The sequence below is a fragment of the Marmota flaviventris genome, chromosome 16 (genome assembly GCF_047511675.1).
Source record: "Marmota flaviventris isolate mMarFla1 chromosome 16, mMarFla1.hap1, whole genome shotgun sequence".
NCBI classification, from domain to species: Eukaryota; Metazoa; Chordata; class Mammalia; order Rodentia; family Sciuridae; genus Marmota; species Marmota flaviventris.
Window position 1 is genome coordinate 15,960,884 of NC_092513.1, and position 19,232 is coordinate 15,980,115.

General features: G+C 41.5%; 1 long non-coding RNA gene and 1 pseudogene across 1 annotated transcript; both read right to left on the bottom strand.

Moving 5' to 3' along the window:
* Positions 1 to 6,521: 6,521 nt before the first annotated feature.
* LOC139702184 (uncharacterized) lies at positions 6,522 to 17,885 on the bottom strand. The gene is made up of 3 exons (XR_011704763.1): positions 17,619 to 17,885; positions 15,183 to 15,440; positions 6,522 to 6,600 (listed from the first exon to the last, which is right to left on the bottom strand). It is a non-coding gene; the product is annotated as an uncharacterized lncRNA (long non-coding RNA).
* On the bottom strand, positions 8,117 to 10,556 carry LOC114103336 (large ribosomal subunit protein eL27 pseudogene; annotated as a pseudogene).
* Positions 17,886 to 19,232: the final 1,347 nt, after the last annotated feature.

Below are 19,232 nucleotides of genomic sequence, written 5' to 3' on the forward strand. Positions count from 1 at the left end.
ACCTTCAACCTCTCACCCCAGACTAGTAAGCTTGTCGAAATAAACAGAGTGAGGCGGATCAAGCCACAGGGCAAAACACACTAAATACTGCATTTCAATATCTTAGAGCTTGAGGTGCCTTTATCTTTGCTTTAAATATACTTTCCATCATATCTGGTCATCAACAGACTCTTAGGATGAAGAAATATTTACAACCCTTTAAGGAAGATCTGGGCACCCTGTTTCTCTAGTAGGTGGATTTAAAAAAAAGAAGAAGCAGCAGGAGGAGGAGGAGAAAGAGGGGGACAGAAGGAAGGAAGGGAGGGAGGAAGGGACAAATGAACTATTGTTTAATTATGGGAAACCTAGGAATTCTCTGGATCAAGTAAAGTTTCTACAGCTCAAATTGCCTGTATAATGTTATTTTAGAAGGTGGGGGTGTGGCTCAGTGATATAGCCCGTAAAGTCCTGGGTTCAAAGCCCACCCCTGCCCTTTTTGTGATGGAGTTTTTGTTGGTTTGCAGTTCTGAGGACTCAACCCTGAGCCTCACACACCCCAGACAAGGCTCTTGCCCTGCCTTACACCCGAGTCCCGTGAGCAAGTTCTGAAGCAGCTTGAGAGGGTATCTAGTTCTCCAGACGCGCTCTCGTGGCCTTGCCCAGCCCTTTTTCAGCTCTCTTCCTAGGAACGACCCCTCCTTCCCATGGCAAAGCAGCTCCCTCTTTTTCCCTGTGTGGTGGCAGCAGGGAACATCTGGTTGCCATTGTCTTGGTACATCGGAAGAACCACCATGAAATGGCCACATGCTTGCACTTCTGCAAAACAGCCCATTGCCTTTGACCTTCCTCAGAAAAACAGGTCCTCCAGGTCTTAATCTTGAGGTTGTTTTTATGGGTTTGGAGCCTTCTCTAAGTTTTCCACACCCTCTTAAACTGCACAGCATTAGACTGGGTGATCTGCGTTCTCAGGGAAGTACCGTGAGCAGGGCAAGTTGTTATCCTCTGGCTGTTACCCAGTGCCTCCAGCTACACAGTGAGCCATCCTTTCTAGTGAGAGCCAGGGTCAGAGTGTACGTTGCGGGAAACCAGAAAGCTGCTTCCCGTTTGCTTTTTGAATGAGAATCCTCCCTCGGGCACTAAAAGCTCTTGTCCTCCTTCTCTCTCAGAGGGCAGGAGCTAGTTCATTTTTGTTTGGATGCTCACAAGGAGTTTGCCCAGAATATGGAAACAGTCAAGACATTTTTGGAAATCCTGCAGAATTATTTGTTGTGCTGGAATTTAGGAACGTTTTAGGAATGGAAAATGCTGTAGCAATCACTACTTTCAAAAAAGAAAATTGGGGATTCAAATGATCCCAGTCTCCTGTCCCTATTGACTCTTGCAATCAAGTTTCCTTTTTTTTTTTTCCTTTAATTTTTATTGTTGGTTGTTCAAAACATTACATAGTTCTTGACATATCATATTTCACACTTTGATTCAAGTGGGTTATGAACTCCCATTTTTACCCCGTATACAGATTGCAGCATCACATCGGTTACACATCCACTGTTTTACATATTGCCATACTAGTGTCTGATGTGTTCTGCTGCCTTTCCTATCCTCTACTATCCCCCCTCCCCTCCCCTCCCATCTTCTCTCTCTACCCCATCTACTGTCATTCATTTCTCCCCCTTGTTTTTTTTCCCCTTTCCCCTCACTTCCTCTTGTATATAATTTTGTATAACAATGAGGGTCTCCTTCCATTTCCATGCAATTTCCCTTCTCTTTCCTTTTCCCTCCCACCTCTCACCCCTGTTTAATGTTAATCTTCTTCTCATGCTCTTCCTCCCAACTCTGTTCTTAGTTACTCTCCTTATATCAAAGAAAACTTTTGGCATTTGTTTTTTAGGGATTGGCTAGCTTCACTTAGCATAATCTGTTCTAATGCCATCCATTTCCCTGCAAATTCTATGATTTTGTCATTTTTTAATGCAGAGTAATACTCCATTGTGTATAAATGCCACATTTTTTTATCCATTCGTCTATTGAAGGGCATCTAGGTTGGTTCCACAGTCTTGCTATTGTGAATTGAGCTGCTATGAACATCGATGTAGCAGTGTCCCTGTAGCATGCTCTTTTTAGGTCTTTAGGGAATAGACTGAGAAGGGGAAAAGCTGGGTCAAATGGTGGTTCCATTCCCAGCTTTCCAAGAAATCTCCATACTGCTTTCCAAATTGGCTGCACCAATTTGCAGTCCCACCAGCAATGTACAAGTGTACCCCTTTCCCCACATCCTCGCCAGCACTTGTTGTTGTTTGACTTCATAATGGCTGCCAATCTTACTGGAGTGAGATGGTATCTTAGGGTGGTTTTGATTTGCATTTCTCTGACTGCTAGAGATGGTGAGCACTTTTTCATGTACTTGTTGATTGATTGTATGTCCTCCTCTGAGAAGTGTCTGTTCAGGTCCTTGGCCCATTTGTTGATTGGGTTATTCGTTTTCTTATTGTTTAATTTTTTGAGTTCTTTGTATACTCTGGATATTAGGGCTCTATCTGAAGTGTGAGGAGTAAAGATTTGTTCCCAGGGTGTAGGCTCCCTATTTACCTCTCTTATTGTTTCTTTTGCTGAGAAAAAATCAGGGTTCCTTCAGCTTGTGTTTTAGTCAGTTTTTCACTGCTATCACCAACATACCTGATGAGAACAGCTTAAAGAAGGAAAAGTTTATTTTGAGCTCATGGTTTTAGAGGTTCAGTCCATGGTCGGCTGGCTCCCTTGTTCTGGGCCTGAGATGAGGCAGAATATCATGGTGGAAGGGCGTGGTAGAAGACAGCTGCTCACTCAGCTCTTGGTGGCTGGGAAGTTGAGAGTGACAGAGGTTCCAGGGACCAGATACTAATGGTGACCTACCTTCTCCAGCCACACTCCACCTGTCTACAGTTACCATCCAGTGTCCCATTCAAATTATTAATCCATCAAATGGATTAATCCACTGATGAGGATTGATCCAGTCTCATAATCCAGTTTTTTCACCTCTGAACATTCCTGCATTGTTTAACACATGAGGTCTTTGAGGGACATTTTTTAGATCCAAACTGTAACAGCTTGACCCAATCAGCACTCTCTCTTTTTTTTTTTTTTTTTTTTTTTGGTACTAGGGATTGAACCCAGAGGCAGGGTCTCACTGAGTTTCGAAGGCTGGCCTTGAACTTGTGATCCTCCTGCCTCAAACTCCCAAGTTGCTAGGAATACAGGGATGCACCACTGCTCCTGGCCTTACCCAACTTCTCTTTCAGAAAAATTTCAAATCAACAGAAAAGTTGAGCTAATGTTCAGCAATTAACATTTTGCTTCAAATGTTTAATCACTCTTTCTTATACTTATATATACTTATACCCATGTGCACCTGCATGCATACACACACACACACACACACACACACACACACACACGCCACAAACCACTTTACTTTTTTGAGGTGGAAATACTTGAAAATAAATTGCTGTCACCATGACAATTTATTTCTAGGTATGTCAGCCAACATCCCCTCAGAATAAGTCTATCTTCTACATAAACATTCTGTGAATATTACTGCTAAAAATGAATATTAATTCCATAGCATCATCTAATCTACAATCCATATTCAAATTTCCCCAGATGCCCCAAAAATATCTTTTTGTAGCTATTCTATTTTCTGATCCAAGAACAAATCTAGGTTCTTCAAATTGCTGTCTTTAATCTCTGGAGTCTCTTCCAATCAAGAATCATCCTCCAAACTTCTATTCTCTTTCAAGGCACTTTTTTTTTCAAGGATCCAGGCCAATTGGTCTTGTAGATGGTCCCATATTCTAAAATGGTCTGATTGTTTCCTTATGATCACATTCAAGTTGAGCAGTTTTGCCAAGAACGATATGCAGTGGTATTTGCGTATACGTTTTACTTCACTGCATTGGGAGGTCCAGAACGGTGCTGCTGGGTTTGATGACTTTCTAAGACAGTGTCCACCAAATCTCTCCAAGGTTAAGATAGGTTTTCCTTCTGTAAGTGCTAAGTAACATGTGAGTGGTCTCTGAGTCTGTGAATGACTAGCTCTCCAGGAGTCTCTCACTTGAGGGTAGTCTTCTCCATTGTTTTTTTTTTTTTTTTTTTTGCCTGGATCAATACAGAGGGCTGCAAAATGCCAATCTTCTGATTTTATTGCTACTTCGAATCATTAGCTGAGATTGTGGAATAGTTTTTCCTCTTTTCTTTCCTCCTATCCCTTTCATCCCTCCCTTCCGTCTCTTCTCCTTTCTCCTCCTCCTTCTCTCTCTCTCTCTCTAATTAGTGCTCTTCACTGAAAGAACTCACAAGACTTCCCTGAATTAGTGCTGGTTTATTATTTTTTTGCAGGGGCGGGGGGGCTTGACTGGAAACCCCTGTTTGGTCTATGGCTGGGGATGTTAGACTAATATAGAGAGGTAGTAATGAAGTTTTCTCCACTTTGTTGTTATGGTTTACATATGAGGTGTCCCCCAAAAGTTCATGTGTGAAACAATGCAATGATGTTCAGAGGTGAAATGATTAGATTATGACAGGTATAACCCAATTAGTGGATTAACCCACATCTACTGATATGGATTAACTGGGCAGTAACTGTAGGCAGGTAGGGTGTGGCTAGAAGAAGCAGGTAATTGACTTTGAGGTTTATTTCAGTCAACTTTTCATCCATGTGAGCAAAAAACCTAGAAGAACAGCATAGAAGAAGACAGGTTTACTTAAGGATCATGGCTTTAGAGGTCTCAGTCCATATATGGCCAACGCCATTCCTTTGGGCCCAAGGTAAGGCAGAACAACATGGTGGAATGGTGTGGAGGAGGAAAGAAATCTCAGGACATGGTAATCAGAAAGCAGAAAGAGAGAGTGCCGCACACCTGGGTTAAAATATAAATCCCTTAGGCATGTCCCAGTGACCTCTAGCCATCCTACCTGCCCACAGTTACCACCCAATTAATCTGTCAATAAATTAATGCACTGATTAGGTTAAGGTTCTCACAATCCAATCATTTCACCTCTAAACTTACCTTTAGTTTATAAATATTATTTTTATTATTAATGCCTACTTGTTACAAAGGCATAACGATACATAAATGAGAAGCACAAGTCCAATCTAATTTGTATTTTGACATTAACTTGAGATACAATGAGAAAATATCACCTCTACATTTTCTTGCATTGTGTCATACATGAGCTTTTGGGGGTCACCTCATATCTAAACCATAACAAGGTTTATATTATGTCCCTGGTGAGCAGAGCTCTCTCTGCTTCCTGGATGCCATGCTCTGAGCTGTTCTCTACCATGCCTTTCTACCAGAATATTCTAACTCCTCTTGGGCTCAGACCTATTCAGTCAGCTGACCACGAGCTGAACTTCTGAAACCATGAGCCAAAATAAACTTCTCCTCCTCTACATCATTCTTGTCAGGGCTTTTGGTCACAGCAATGCAAAGTTGACTGAAACAATTGTGTTTCTTCTAATAAAATCACAGGGATTAAGATCCTACTTCAAATTGAATTTGGCTTTTTCCCCTCTAATTATTTCCTTCTTAACTCTTATAATAGGTGACAAAATGTAAAAGTGATGTCTGACGGATGGAAAGAACAGTGCTATAGTCATGAGTGGGCTATGCATTAGCATAGACCAACCACGTTTGTGTCTCTCCACATTGTCAGGACTTACTGAATAACAACAAGTTCAAAGGCTACATACCTCACTTTCATCAGTTGCCATTCACTGAGTATTCATGGATCACCTGATAGTCTTAGGATGAGCAATTATTTTATTCCATTCCAATCTTTATTTATAATATATATAAGACTCAAGTCACACATAACACTTCACACAAATTATACACACACACACACATATGCACACACATACACACATATGTATGTATCTATCTATCTATCTAATCTAAGGCAGGTTAAGGCAGCTACTGGGTTACAAGATGCTGTGCCAAGAGCAAATCAAATTCAAGTCACTGTAGGGGTCAGAAAAGGGTTTTGAGGAACCAATCCTGGAGGTCTGGAGACGTGACAGTTCACAGTGTCAGCTAAGAATAGGCTGTGTGTTATTGTCATGGGCAGGAAAACCTGCACTGAGCTGAAGCTTGCATTGTGTCATACATGAGCTTTTGGGGGACACCTCATATCTAAACCATAACAAGGTTTAGAACTGAGGTTTGTCACTGTGGCAGTGTTTCTGGCTAAGGCTCATAATGAGCGCATGCTCCCTCTCTGGCCTTTGTACTCTTTCTTCCATCTGAAGTAGACCACTTTTGTTAATATCCTGTTTCCTTTTTATCTTTGCTTAGTTATCAACTATTCAATGAGACCTGTTCTGATAGTTTTTTTTTTTTCCTAAATACAAAAAGAGTAAAGGTGGGATTGTGTGCTAACTTGAGGTTTCGAAAGTGGTGGAAGTAGATTGGATTGGCTGCGCTAGTTTCTCACCTGGGGCATCTGTCTCCTGTTTCTGGGCCCCACTGGTTCAGGAAAGGTCGGCGCCTTCCAATGTATGATGAAAGGCATTGTAGGAAGAACGAGGGGCCTGGGATTGGCAGAGTGGTAGAGCACTTGAGGCCCAGGGTTTGATCCCGGGTGCTGCAAGAACAAATGAGGGAAAACTTGAAAGTTGAAATCCAGGTAGTGGCCTGCAGGCCCTGCCGGAACGCTTCTGGGTGACTGAGGGTGGATGTGCTCGGCCCACGGCTCCCTAAACTGTAAGAGAGACGGCCAGTGTGCACGGCAGAGTCAGGTGCTCTGAGAGAGGGGGGACTTGGTGAAATATGGGGGGGTAACAGCACGTGGTCGGCCACCAGTCCTCTCCTGGTGAGAATTCATGTTCCTGATCTCATAGAATTACCTGACCTGTCTACCCAGAAGGCCCTCGAACCTGTAAGACAGTAAGAACTCCTAAACTCCATGAAGAACCATATCATGTCTGACTAATACGAAGGGTTGACCTTGTTCTTGGGAGGTAGGGGACTGGGGATTGAACCCAGGGGATGCTACCATTGAGCCCTTTTAATTTTTATTTAATTTAATTAATATTTTGTTTTGGTTCCAAGAATGGAACCTGGGGGTGCTTAACTACTGAGCCACATCCCCAAGCCCTTTTTATATTTTATTTGGAGACAGGGTCTCGCTGAGTTGCTTAGGGCCTCACTGCATTGCCAGGGCTGGCTTTGAACTTGTAATCCTCCTGCCCCATCCTCCCCAGCCGCTGGGATTACACTGTCATACCCAGCTTGACCGCTCTATTTTAAATGGGCTTCTTTCCATGCCACCTGACTCCTCATCACTTTATACTCAGTTCTGCTTTATAAAATACTATAGAGTATCCATCTTTTAGGTCAATAGTTTATCATCTCTTTTCCCAGAAGAATGTAACCTAGCAAAGAAGAGTTTTGTCCATTTTGTTTGTTGATATGTCCCAGGCAACTAGAACAATAATCTCTGTACAGATTACATATTGCATAGATGAATAAATGAAATTAGCCTCTTTTTGTTCATTTTGGTTTGAGAAGTTTTGATCAATTTTCGAGAGAGAGAGATGTTTAGGGAATACTTGGTAATCTGAATGAAAACCAATTTCTTGTAAGCCAAGTCATACTTCTCCCCCCAGGAAAAGTCTTTTAAATTTAATTTATATTTTTATTAAATTTATGCCTATGCATAGTTTTAAAAGTTAAATAGTTTTATTTGCTTGAAATAAAACCCCACATTCCCCTGCCCCACTCCTTCACAATCTTGATTTTCAATTTTTGGATAAAAAAAATGCTTTCACTTAAATATTTTAGCTATTGTTCCTAGCCCTTATTTCCATATTTCTTATACATCTATATATTCTTATACTACTGCTTTAAATTTAATATTTTAAAATATTCCCTTGTGGCTTCTTTATTTGGAAGATGAGGATTTATTGCCCTTAATCTTTCCTCTCCTCAATATTTCTTCTCCCACCCTGCCCTCCTTATTGCTGTAAATATGCCATAGGGTTTGGTTCAATCAATATTTGGAAGCACAGATGAACCATGACAGCTTTTTATTTTTCTTGGAAGTAATAAATGGCTCATTTTTTCATTTGCTTAGTGGTCTTTGTATCGTTAATCTATTCTCAAACTTTCTGCCAAAAACATGAATCTCCTTTCAGTAATTTTGAACACCTCTCAATTCTTCTCTCTTTCTTCTCCTCCTTCTCCTCCTTCTCCTTCTCCTTCTCCTTCTCCTTCTTCTTCTTCTTCTTCCTCTCCTCCTCCTTCTCTTCCCCTTTCTGTTCCCCTACCCCCGCTTCTCCTTGTTCTTCACACATCCCTTCTGAAGCTCCTCTACCAACTTTTGGGCTGGTTGCTCTCAAGGCTTGCTGTAAAGTTGCCTTGGATTTCCCTTTGCCTTTGTCTGAAGTTGCCCTTGTTACTGTTGTGGTTCATTTTGTTTCCTGGATCCCATCTTATTTTCTTGGTTAACTCACTCATTTTGATGGGGTTCATATTCCAGTGGATTCCTGAGAATGATGGTGGGAGAAGAAATATCTCAAGATTTTTTTTATGTATAAAAGTGTCTCTATTTTTTCCTCATGCATGATTGACATTTTTGCAGGGTATAAAATTCCAAGTTGGAAATTACTGTATTTCAGAATGTTGAAGGAACCACTCCATTTACTGTTAGTTTTCAGTGTTATTTTTATGAAACTTGATATAATTTTGAATCTCTCTTTTTAAAAAATATTTATTTTTTAGCTATAGTTGGACACAATACCTTTATTTTATTCACTTATTTTTATGTGGTGTTGAGTATCGAATCCAAGGCCTTGCACATGCTAGGTGAGCACTCTATTGCTGAGCCATAACCCCAGCCCTGATTTTGAACCTGTCTTTGTTTTTTTTTTTTTCTGTGTGTGTGTGAGTGAGTATGTGTGTGTTGCTGGGATTAAACCTAGACTTTGTGCATTCGAGGCAAACACTCTACCAACTGAGCTATATCCCCAGCCCTTGAATCTCTCTTTTAAATGAGATGTGTGTGTGTGTGTGTGTGTGTGTGTGTGTGTGTTGTATTCCTCTTTCTAGATGCTTTTAGCATCTCACTTTTATACTCACTATTCTGAAATTCCACAATGATTTGTGTTGGTGAAATTTAAAAAAAAAATTTGGTCTAGTGACTCAGTGGGTTCTTTTAATCCACAAACTCATATCTTTCAGTTCTGGGAATTTCCTTTAAATACCCCATGGACCACCACCAATTTGTTTTTGTTTTTTTTGGGGTGTGTGTGTGTGTATGTGTGTGTGTGTGTGTGTTTGTTCAGTGCCAGGAATTGGAGATTGAACCCAGGGCATCACACATGCTAGTTCTACCACTGAGCTTTATCCCCAACCAAAATTAATTTTTAAATAATTTCTACCTCTACTTTTTAAGTTCTTTCTCTCTGGACCTCCTATTATAGTGAAGATATTGGACCTTTCCAACTGATTTAAACTTTTCCTCTTCTTTTTCCACTTCATTTTCGCATTCATTTTTTTTTGGGGGGGGGCAATTTCCTCAGCCCCAGCCTCTCTTCCAACCCTTCTATTGAATTTTTCTATTTTGCTACAGTAGTTTTAATTTTCAAGAGCCTTTTCTTTTTCTTTTTATTCTCTCTCTTTCTCTCTCTCTTGGTGCTGGGGATTAAATCCAAGAGTGCTCTACCTCTGCTCTACATCCCTAGCCCTTTTCATTTTTTATTTTGAGACAGAATCTCTCTAAATTGCTTAGGCCCTTGCTAAATTGCTGAGGCTGGCCTCAAAGTTGTGATCCCCCTGCCTCAGCTTCCTGAGTTGCTGGGACTACAGGTATGAGTCACTGTGTCCAGCATTTTCCTTGTCAACATTTGAAAATTTCATTTCCTATAACCTCATTTTTTTGTGAAAGCTCTCTCTTCTCTGTGTCTTTGTGAACTCAGTGATTTTGGGGGGAGTTTTTTTTTTTTCTTTTTCCTGCATTGTTTTTCCCCACTGGAGCTTCTTTATTTGCTTAGTTGGACCCTGTCCCCTAGCCCTTTTTAATTTAATTTTTTTTTAATGACTGAAACAATAAATACTCTGGAAGAACCATTTGTTCTTGCCTGTCTTGTATTTCATTTTGAACATGACTTTGGCCTACCATTGGGCTTTGCATCTAAGAGCAGGGTCTCTGGGGATATGACTCCGTTGGTAGAACACTTGCCTAGCATGCATGGGTGCTGGGTTCAAATTCTGGCACCACAAAAAGAGCAGTGAATGTGTAGAACTGCTGTCACCTCATGTTCACAAGATGTTCTATGTTCTATGTCCCCATAGAACATCTTGTGAACATGAGGTGACAGCAGTTCTACACATTCACAAAAGACTTGATATTTAACCTCTTGGCAGTTTTCTTCTTGCCTATGCAGCTATCACTTTGCAGGGATATTGATCAATTCTGGTCACCAAAACACGGCTGCAGAGGTGGTCTGAGATGCTGTCATCAATGTTCTTCCCAATGACAGCTTTGCATCCAGAGTAGTATCTGGCCAGGACTTTTTCAGCTTTCATGAACTTGTACATTTTGATGATAACCACCAGGATCAACCGCAGACAGAAAGACTTGTCCTTTTTGTATTAGGTAATCTCCTCTCATTCTTGGCCACTGTCTAGTTAGTTAGGCCCCAAGAACACTGGAGTAAAGCCAGAAACTCTGTGTGATGGAAGGGGCTTTTTAATCTTCAATAATACCTGTGTGTGTGTGTGTGTGTGTGTGTTTTCTGGGGATCCATCCCAGAGGTGCTCTATCACTGAACTATATTTGTAGCAATTTTTGTTGTTATTGTTTTAAGACAGGGTCTTGCTAAGTTGCCCAGGCTGGTCTTGAACTTGCAGTCCTCTTGCCTCATTTTCCTGCGTGGCTGGAATTACAGGTGTCTGCCACTGCATCTGACTGCAATAAACTCTTTTTATCCTGCAGATGCTAAGCCCTTGGTGTATTTGTTTATATGCCTAGATTATTAAGAATGGAGGAGAGTCAATAAATAATATCTCTTTATTCTACTTCTGATCTTGGAATCAATTGAGGTATACAAAGATCAAAATAAGAATTTTATTTCTGATAATACTGACTGGAGTATGTGGCTCTAGGTATTTCCCTAATGAGACCAATTCACAGTCCTATTAACACAGATATAAGCTTCAGGTCTTCTCTGCACATGTAAAGTATGCCTATAAACCTCACCACTCAGGGGAGAGCAAACTAATCTATTTTCTTGGCAAAAGGCAAGCTTTAACCCCTCACACCAATGGTGTGAATGTGTCTCCCAGAAAGCCTGTGCTGGGAACTTGATCCCCAGTGCGCGAGCATTGGGAGGTGGGCTTCCTGGGAAGTGATGGGGCCAGGTGGGCTCTGCCCTCAGGAATGGGTTAAAATGTTCTGTCTCCGGGTGGGTTTATTATCTCAGGAATTGATTATTTTGGATATTATTATTATTATTACTTGTGGTGCTGGGGATTAAACCCAGGACCTTGTGCATGCGAGACAAGCACTCTACCAACTGAACTATATCCCCAGCACCCAGGAGTAGATTCTTTATAAAAAGATGAAGTTGGACTCCTTTTCTCTCTCTCTTGCCCTTTTTTTTTAAAAAAAAAAAAAACAAACAAACAGGGGATTGAACTCAGGGGCACTCAACCACTGAGCTACATCCCCAGTCCTATTTTTGTATTTTATTCAGAGACAGGGTCTCACTGAGTTGCTTAGCACCTCGCTTTTGCTGAGGCTGGTTTTGAACTGGTGATCCTCCTGCCTCAGTCCTGAGCCACTGGGATTACAGGTGTGCACCACTGCGCCTGGCTTCCTTGACCTTTCTACTTCCCTTCTGCCATGATGATGCAGCAAAAAGGCCCTCCCCGGTGCCAGACCCTCAATCATGGACTTCCCAACTTTCAGAAGTGTGAGAAATAAATCTCTCATCTTTATAAACTACCCAGTCTCAGGTTATAGTAGCACAAAATGAATTAAGATGACTTCTAAAATATCTGTATAGTTATGTTCTGCTTGCTTTGCAGTGAGCCTTTATTGAGTTCAAATATATATATATTTTCATTAACTATTATTCCTTGCTTTAACCTCACTGGAACGCTGGCTTAGCTGCGCCTCTGCAGTTTAAGGCAAGCTTCAACCCCTCACACCAAGGCCGGAGAACTAATTTCTTAAGTTCATTCTTCTGACCCTTTTCATACCAGAAACATCCGTCTGCATATTGTATTTTGATCCTCGAGGTCAAGCTTAGTTTCCTAGCCAAAATACTGAGACATAGGAGTTTTGGAATTCAGTAAACATCTTCACTCAGATTTGGAAGCAGAGAAGAAATAAGGCAGAGGAGGCAAACAAATGACATCAAACAGTAAATTACTGATTAAGCAGAGTGAAGAATGTGATATCAAATCCAAGGCCTAATGAGGTTTATTGATATCTGTTCCAAAGGCAATGAGTAAGATTTACCCAACCAGGCACTGAACGAGAATGACAACCACAGGCTCCACCAAGTGGCAGGCAGACCAGAAACTACCCACGAGTGGCAGCCACGCCTCAAAGAGAAAAATCTCAGAAAAGGCAGAGCTGAGCATGCTCAGTCCCCTGTCACATGGCTGCAGGCAGATCAGCTGGAGATGAGGGGAGAGAATCCAGAGTGACTTCTATCACTCTCTTCCCATCAGGGGTCTCATGTGGAAAGCCTCTTAGCTGTGGGACACATGAGGGACAGGAATAAGTGCCTCCCCCAATTTAGATCCTGTATCCTCCCAAGTTGAAATCAGAGATCAAAACTGTATCATTTATTTTTCGAACATGGCCCTTTGTGGAGAGTGATTAGGAGCCCTATTAATAATTGGCCCAGGACTAGAAGCATGTGCTAGAAACACCCAGGACAACCAGGATTACAGGTGACCTTACTTAAAGAGAACTGTGGGAATTCCCAGTGGATTTTTGCTATCTGGATTATGACACTCTTGTATTTTCTCAAGTAGTTGCTAATGGGTCTCTGCCTTTCAGTGGCTTTTCCCTATTTGTTCCTGAATCACATCATAAGGAGAGCAGAGAGAAGGAAACATAAACGTGTGTTCCAGTTATATTAAGTATATTAGGTTTAGAATAAATATTCACCCAATACATAAATACATAAAGGAAAGAGCGTAATTGGCAAAATTCATGTTCTGTAGAGATTTAGGTCCCGTTAACAACTTTAGGAAAAGAAAGAAAGTGAGAGAAGGGAGGGAGGAAGGAGGGCAAGAAAGAAGGAAGGAACCAATTGACCGTCACTGGGAAAATGGAGCTCATTTAATCCTGTTCCAAATTGTGTGGATCTCCGTCACGGATCACATAAAGGGTAACGCTCAACTCACTAGCGAGACACCAAGAGCCAATTTCCGGATATTTAAAGAGCATCGATCTCCAGAAGGTTATTGACTATTAATACACTTTACAACTGGGGAGAGATTTTTATTTTATTTTTTTCATTTCCTGTTTCTTATCTTATGTTCCCAAATCGAGGCCATTCCTTGGCCAGAAGAGCAGGTTTCTGCATGCTCTGTCTTCTGCCATTTATCAAAACTTTGTCTTGACCCTTTTCAGTTAATTAAAACCAGGAGGAAAAATTTCACAAAAGGACAGAACTGTGTTTTAAATCAGGAACATTGCGTGTGAGTATTGGGTGGGATGGTGTATCTGCGACTAGAGGTGGCTCTGGTGATGGGACACTGAGAAATAAATGCATGTCATTGCTTGGGAGTGAAGGAGTCTTAAGGAAATGCCAAGAGAAAAATCAAACAGGATCCCCAAGGGAGCAAGTATTCCTTGCGATCCCTGGCAACGTGACACAGTGCACATGAGCCAGATCCTGGATGACAGTAACAAAGTTGATCAATCTCAAATCCAAACAACTGTTTCAGTATTGAACTTGTTTTGTTTTTCACTTAACACGAGGAGGTGAATTTAAGGTTTCCATTTGTGGTTTCCGAAAAGAAGGCAGTTTGGCAGAGACAGTTTCCCACTTAGTGCAAATAGATCATGCTATGACAAGAGCTGAGTTTCGTTCTTGTCAATAGTGATTATTATGTCATCTGGGTCAGCCTGATTTATCGACATGGGAGGTTTCATGACCAGCGACTGAGACCCTACTAATCACTGAAACACCTTGTTCTTTCTGACAGATTGCAGTAGCTCCCCGCTTTCCCCGCTCTCCATAGTTTCACTTTCTGGGGTTCAGTTACCCATGGTCAATCACTGTCCCAAACTATTATCCTTTTGCAACGAGGATTAGGATAGAATGAGAGACCAAAACTTCTATTGCAGCATATTGCTATAATTTTTTTGTTGTTAGTTGTTGTTGTTAATCTCTTACTGTGACTAGTTTATACCTAGGAATTGCCATCTACATATCATTTTTTTCTTGGGACACATGTGGGACCAGGTTATTAACCCTCATTTTGCTGTGAACATGCGTTCTCCTATTGCTCATATCTTTTTATCCCAGCAGGGGGCGCTGTACCGAATTCCAGCTTGGTCAACCTGCCTTTGCAGTCTCCCCTTTCAACCCATCCTGCACATCACAGTCACACAGTCTCCTTTAATCATCGTCTTTAACATCTGTTCTGCCAATAGAATAGGAATCCCTTTTATGCTTAGCGTGGTTCCTGTATACCATCCTTAAGGAACTCATAGGCGAGGTGAGGTTGTTGAGGGTTGGTGATGTCAGCTCTGCACATTTACATAACCGCAGGCCCCCTGGGATTTCACAACCACCTATCATCAATCCTATCAACCTCTCCATCTTTTCTTCTCATACACAGTTATAATTCAACTAGTCTCCCAACAAAGCTAAATTGGTGAGGTGTAAACTTAGCAAACATTATCAGATACACATTTTTTTCATTCATCCAAGTATTTGCATTCCTAATTTTAATCTACTGCTAGGTATTATGTGGTGCTAATAACTTACAAAACTTCACAAAGTCAAAAGGAGATGGAGATGTATATGTGTACACACACACACACACTCACACTCACACACACACACACATATACACATTTTTTTGTTGTTCCGAGGATTGAACTCAAGGGCGTTCAACCACTGAGCCACATCCCCAGCCCTATTTCACATGTTATTTAGAGACAGGGTCTCACTGAGTTGCTTAGTGCCTTACCTAGGCCTCCTGGGCTTCTGGGATTACAGGCGTGTGCCACTGCACCCGGCCACACACACACATTTGTAATGGTGTAATGGAGCCATCTCCATGTCCACGTTCTAGCCATTTCTTCAGCTTTCTGTGGTGTCTTCCTCCTCCTGTAGGCCACTCATGTCTCTAAAGCAGTTGAGTCCTTCCCTTTTGACTGCTTATGTCCAGGCCCCTTTTTCTTTTCTGGTTCCTTTTTACTATTAGAACTTGGAGGGCACTTTCAGCCTGCAGAAACAACAGGTACCTTTTCTAAGGTTTTTTCAAACCTTTAAAAAAAAAGTCTCAAAAGTTAATTAAAACAAAAGCAAAAGCCCACAGACATGTGAAGACCTCAACTGTGCAGGATTCAAATGACCGCCAAGTCTCGGTTCCCAGCTTGCCCTCTTCTGTCTCCTGCAGCTCATTTGGCACAAAATTTCTTCTTTTTGACGGAGGTGGGCGGGGTAGGGGGGTGGAGAGGTTACTGAGGATTGAACTACTCGACCACTGAGCCACATCCCCAACCCTATTTTGTAGTTTATTTAGAGACAGGGTCTCACTGAATTGCTTAGCGCCTCACTGTTGCTGAGGCTGGTACTGAACTTGCTATCCTCCTGTCTCAGCCTCCCGAGCTGCTGGGATTATAGGAGTGCACCACTGCACCCAACTACAAAATTTCTTGTCCTTTGGTCCTGTTATTAGTCACAGGTTTCTTTTTTTTAATATTTATTTATTTATTTTAGGTGTAGATGGACACAACACAATGCCTTTTATTTTTATGTGGTGCTGAGGATCGAACCCGCGTCCCGCCCATGCTAGGGGAGCGCTCTACTGCTGAGCCACAATCCCAGCCCCTTAGTCACAGGTTTCTTGACCCTTTAGCATTTTTCAAACATTTTAGCAGAATTTTTACAAATTCTTTTTTTTTTTTTTTGTACTGAGGATTGAACCCAGGGGCACTTTGCCACTTAGCCACATCCCCAGACCTTTTTATTTTTTTTATTTGGAGACAAGGTCTCACTAAGTTGCTTAGGGTCTTGCTAAATTGCTACAGCTTCCCTTGAACTTGTGATCCTCCTGCCTCAGCTTCCCAAGTCACTGGGACTACAGGTGTGCACCACCATACCTAGCTGCAAATTCTCTTAACAAAAGAAAATTAGGTATGATTTTTCTTCCAGCACAGGTGACACACCTCCCCTGCAGCCAACAAAGCCAAAAGTCTGTGAATGGACCAGTGAAAGTATTAGACACATCTGCCACCATATTGTCTGTGAGTACTTGAGATCTTGCCAGGTGAGGTGCTGGCCTGAGCACAGCCTGGGGAGCAGTGGGCAACCAAGTTAAAAAACTAGCCAGTAGGGCTGGGGATATGGCTCAAGTAGTAGCACACTTGCCTAGCATGTGTGAAGCACTGGGTTCAATTCTCAGCACCACATAAAAATAAGATAAAGATATTGTGTGCACCTAAAGCTCAAAAATAAATACTTAAACAAAACAAAACAAACAAACAACAACAAAAACAACCAGCCAGTGGTTCTCTGTTTTGGAAGATAAGACTCTGGGAACAGTGTCTGATTTGAGGGCTGTAGGTGAGTGGGGAGGTAATAGCACCATCTAGTGGGAGTGAGACCACAAAAATGTACAGAATGAATGAGAGTGGACCATGTAATTGGCCTTGTGATACACAGAGACAAGGAACCTGGCAGGCACCTGGTTATTGACAGGATGCAAGATGGGAGCTAGACATGAGGTCAGGGGACTCGGAACTGAGAGAAAAGAAATGAAAGAGGAGAATCACACCAGTCTTTAATGGAAAGTGGAATGAAAAGGATAAGAACCATTTATTGTCTTTGTCTAGGATCCATCTACGATCCAGAGCTTTGGAATTTAAAACAAAAACAACAGCATCAACAACAAAAACAAGAACAAATAATTAAAACAACCAAGTATATCCACTATCACCATGGGGCCTGGGGTAGTGTCCCTTGCCTGTAACTAGGGAGCCTGAGGCAAGAGGATTGCCAAGTTCAAGGCCAGCCTCAGCAATTTCAGCAACTTCAGCTCAAATAAAAGAGCTGGGGATGTAGTTCATTGGTAAAGTGCCCCTGGGTTCAATTCCCAGTATCAAAACCAATCAACAAACAAAACATTACCAGTGTTGGGTTAACATCTGTTTAAGAAATCTGATTTATCTTTTCTGTCCAGAATTTTTTTTAAAAAATGCTTTGCATATCTGCATTTCAACTTTAACAAAGGCAACAGGGGGTACTAGTTAGCAATTATAAATGCAATGGAAAAACACATATTGCATTTTCACTCTATAATGGGGTCAGGAAAATTAGTCAGAGGAAGGAGGTAGAAAGGGAAGTGTACACAGAAGGTAGAACAGGAGCTAAAAGAGATTTTGACCAGGCAAACACTTACAGAAAGCCGGGAGCCCTGGTAGTCACACCTGTAGGTTGAGCGGCAGAGGGGCACCGAGGCTGTCCACTGCAGTGCACCCGTAATTGTTGAAGACACATCAGTAAGAATGGTGCTCCTTGGAATCATGCACTTCAAGTTGGACAAATTAAACTGTGGGGCCAACGTGACATCTAACACATCATCCTCTTTTAGAACAAAGTGAGAGAGGCAAGAGCTTCGAATGAGCAAAAGTTTATCCAGTTTGCAATCAAATGAACACACTGCGGGCTCAGAGCCAACTAACAGCTTCATCTGATTTTCGTCAGTGCCCTTCGTGTGAGCAGCTGGAATGTTTTAGAAGTACCATCCTTCAATCCTTTGAAACAAGGGATTTGTCTTGTTTGGGAAACATGCATCTCATCGTACAAACGGAACACAGTGTCCTTGGGTTAGTTATTCTCTAGAGGACCAGCTTTCATAGCATTATTTGCCAGGAACATAGCAGAGGGAAGGGGAAAGCTGATTGTGACTTTATTTCAGGCATGAGAGTCTGGGAGACATTTATATAGATAGATAGAGGGAGTTGTGGGAGCTGCGGGCTCCTCTCCCAGGTACCAGTATTCACGGAACTCTCAGAAGGAAACCAAACACTGCCCCTTTTATTCACATCTAGGAATCCATGAAGACACATCAATCAGGAGCAAAGGACCACCTCAGAAATATGACTGCTTCAAGGTTTTTTTGAACCCCAAACTTCAGTTAAAGGCACTGGGAACTAGTTCAGATATGGAATAATATTCCTGCCACTTTTCCTCAAATCTGTACTTTTTTTCTTTAACCATTGAGAAAATAAAGGCTCATCTGTTCCACACTCCTGTACTCACACAAACTTCGGACTGATTTGTGATGTTCACGTAAAAAATAAAAACACATTAAGAACTGAAGGAGGGATGGGGATGTGGCTCAAGCAGTGGCGCGCTCGCCTGGCATGCGTGCGGCCCGGGTTCGATCCTCAGCACCACATACAAAGATGTTGTGTCTGCCAATAACTAACTAAATAAATAAATATTTAAAATTCTCTCTCTCTCTCTCTCAAAAAAAAAAAAAAAAAAAAGATTAAAAAAAAAAATGAACCAAAGGAGCCAGGCACGGTGACACATACCTATGATCCCAGCAGCTCAGGAGGCTGAGGCAGGAGGATCGTGGGTTCAAAGTCAGCCTTAGCAATTTAGCAAGGCTTTAAGCAACTCATCGAGATCCTGTCTCTAAATAAAATATATAAAAAAAAGGGCTGAAGGTGTGGCTCAGTGGTTAAGCTCCCCTGGGTTCAAAAACAAACAAACAAACAAAAACCCAAGGGAAAGTACAGGAAATAATAAGAAAAAGTAAAAATAAAAAATAAGGGCTAACATTTACATAATTTTTAAGATAATAATGATAATTTGAAGAGTAAACCAATACTAAAATTTGTTTATTCATAAAGGAAACTAGGACTAGATCAGACTTCATTCAAGTAGAAAAAAATGTCTACTCTGTTTTGCAGCATTGAGGATGGAACCCAGGGCCTTTTGCATGCTGGGTGAGTGTTCTAACCACTGGGCTACATCCTCAATCCCCTGTTTGTTTGTTTTTTGT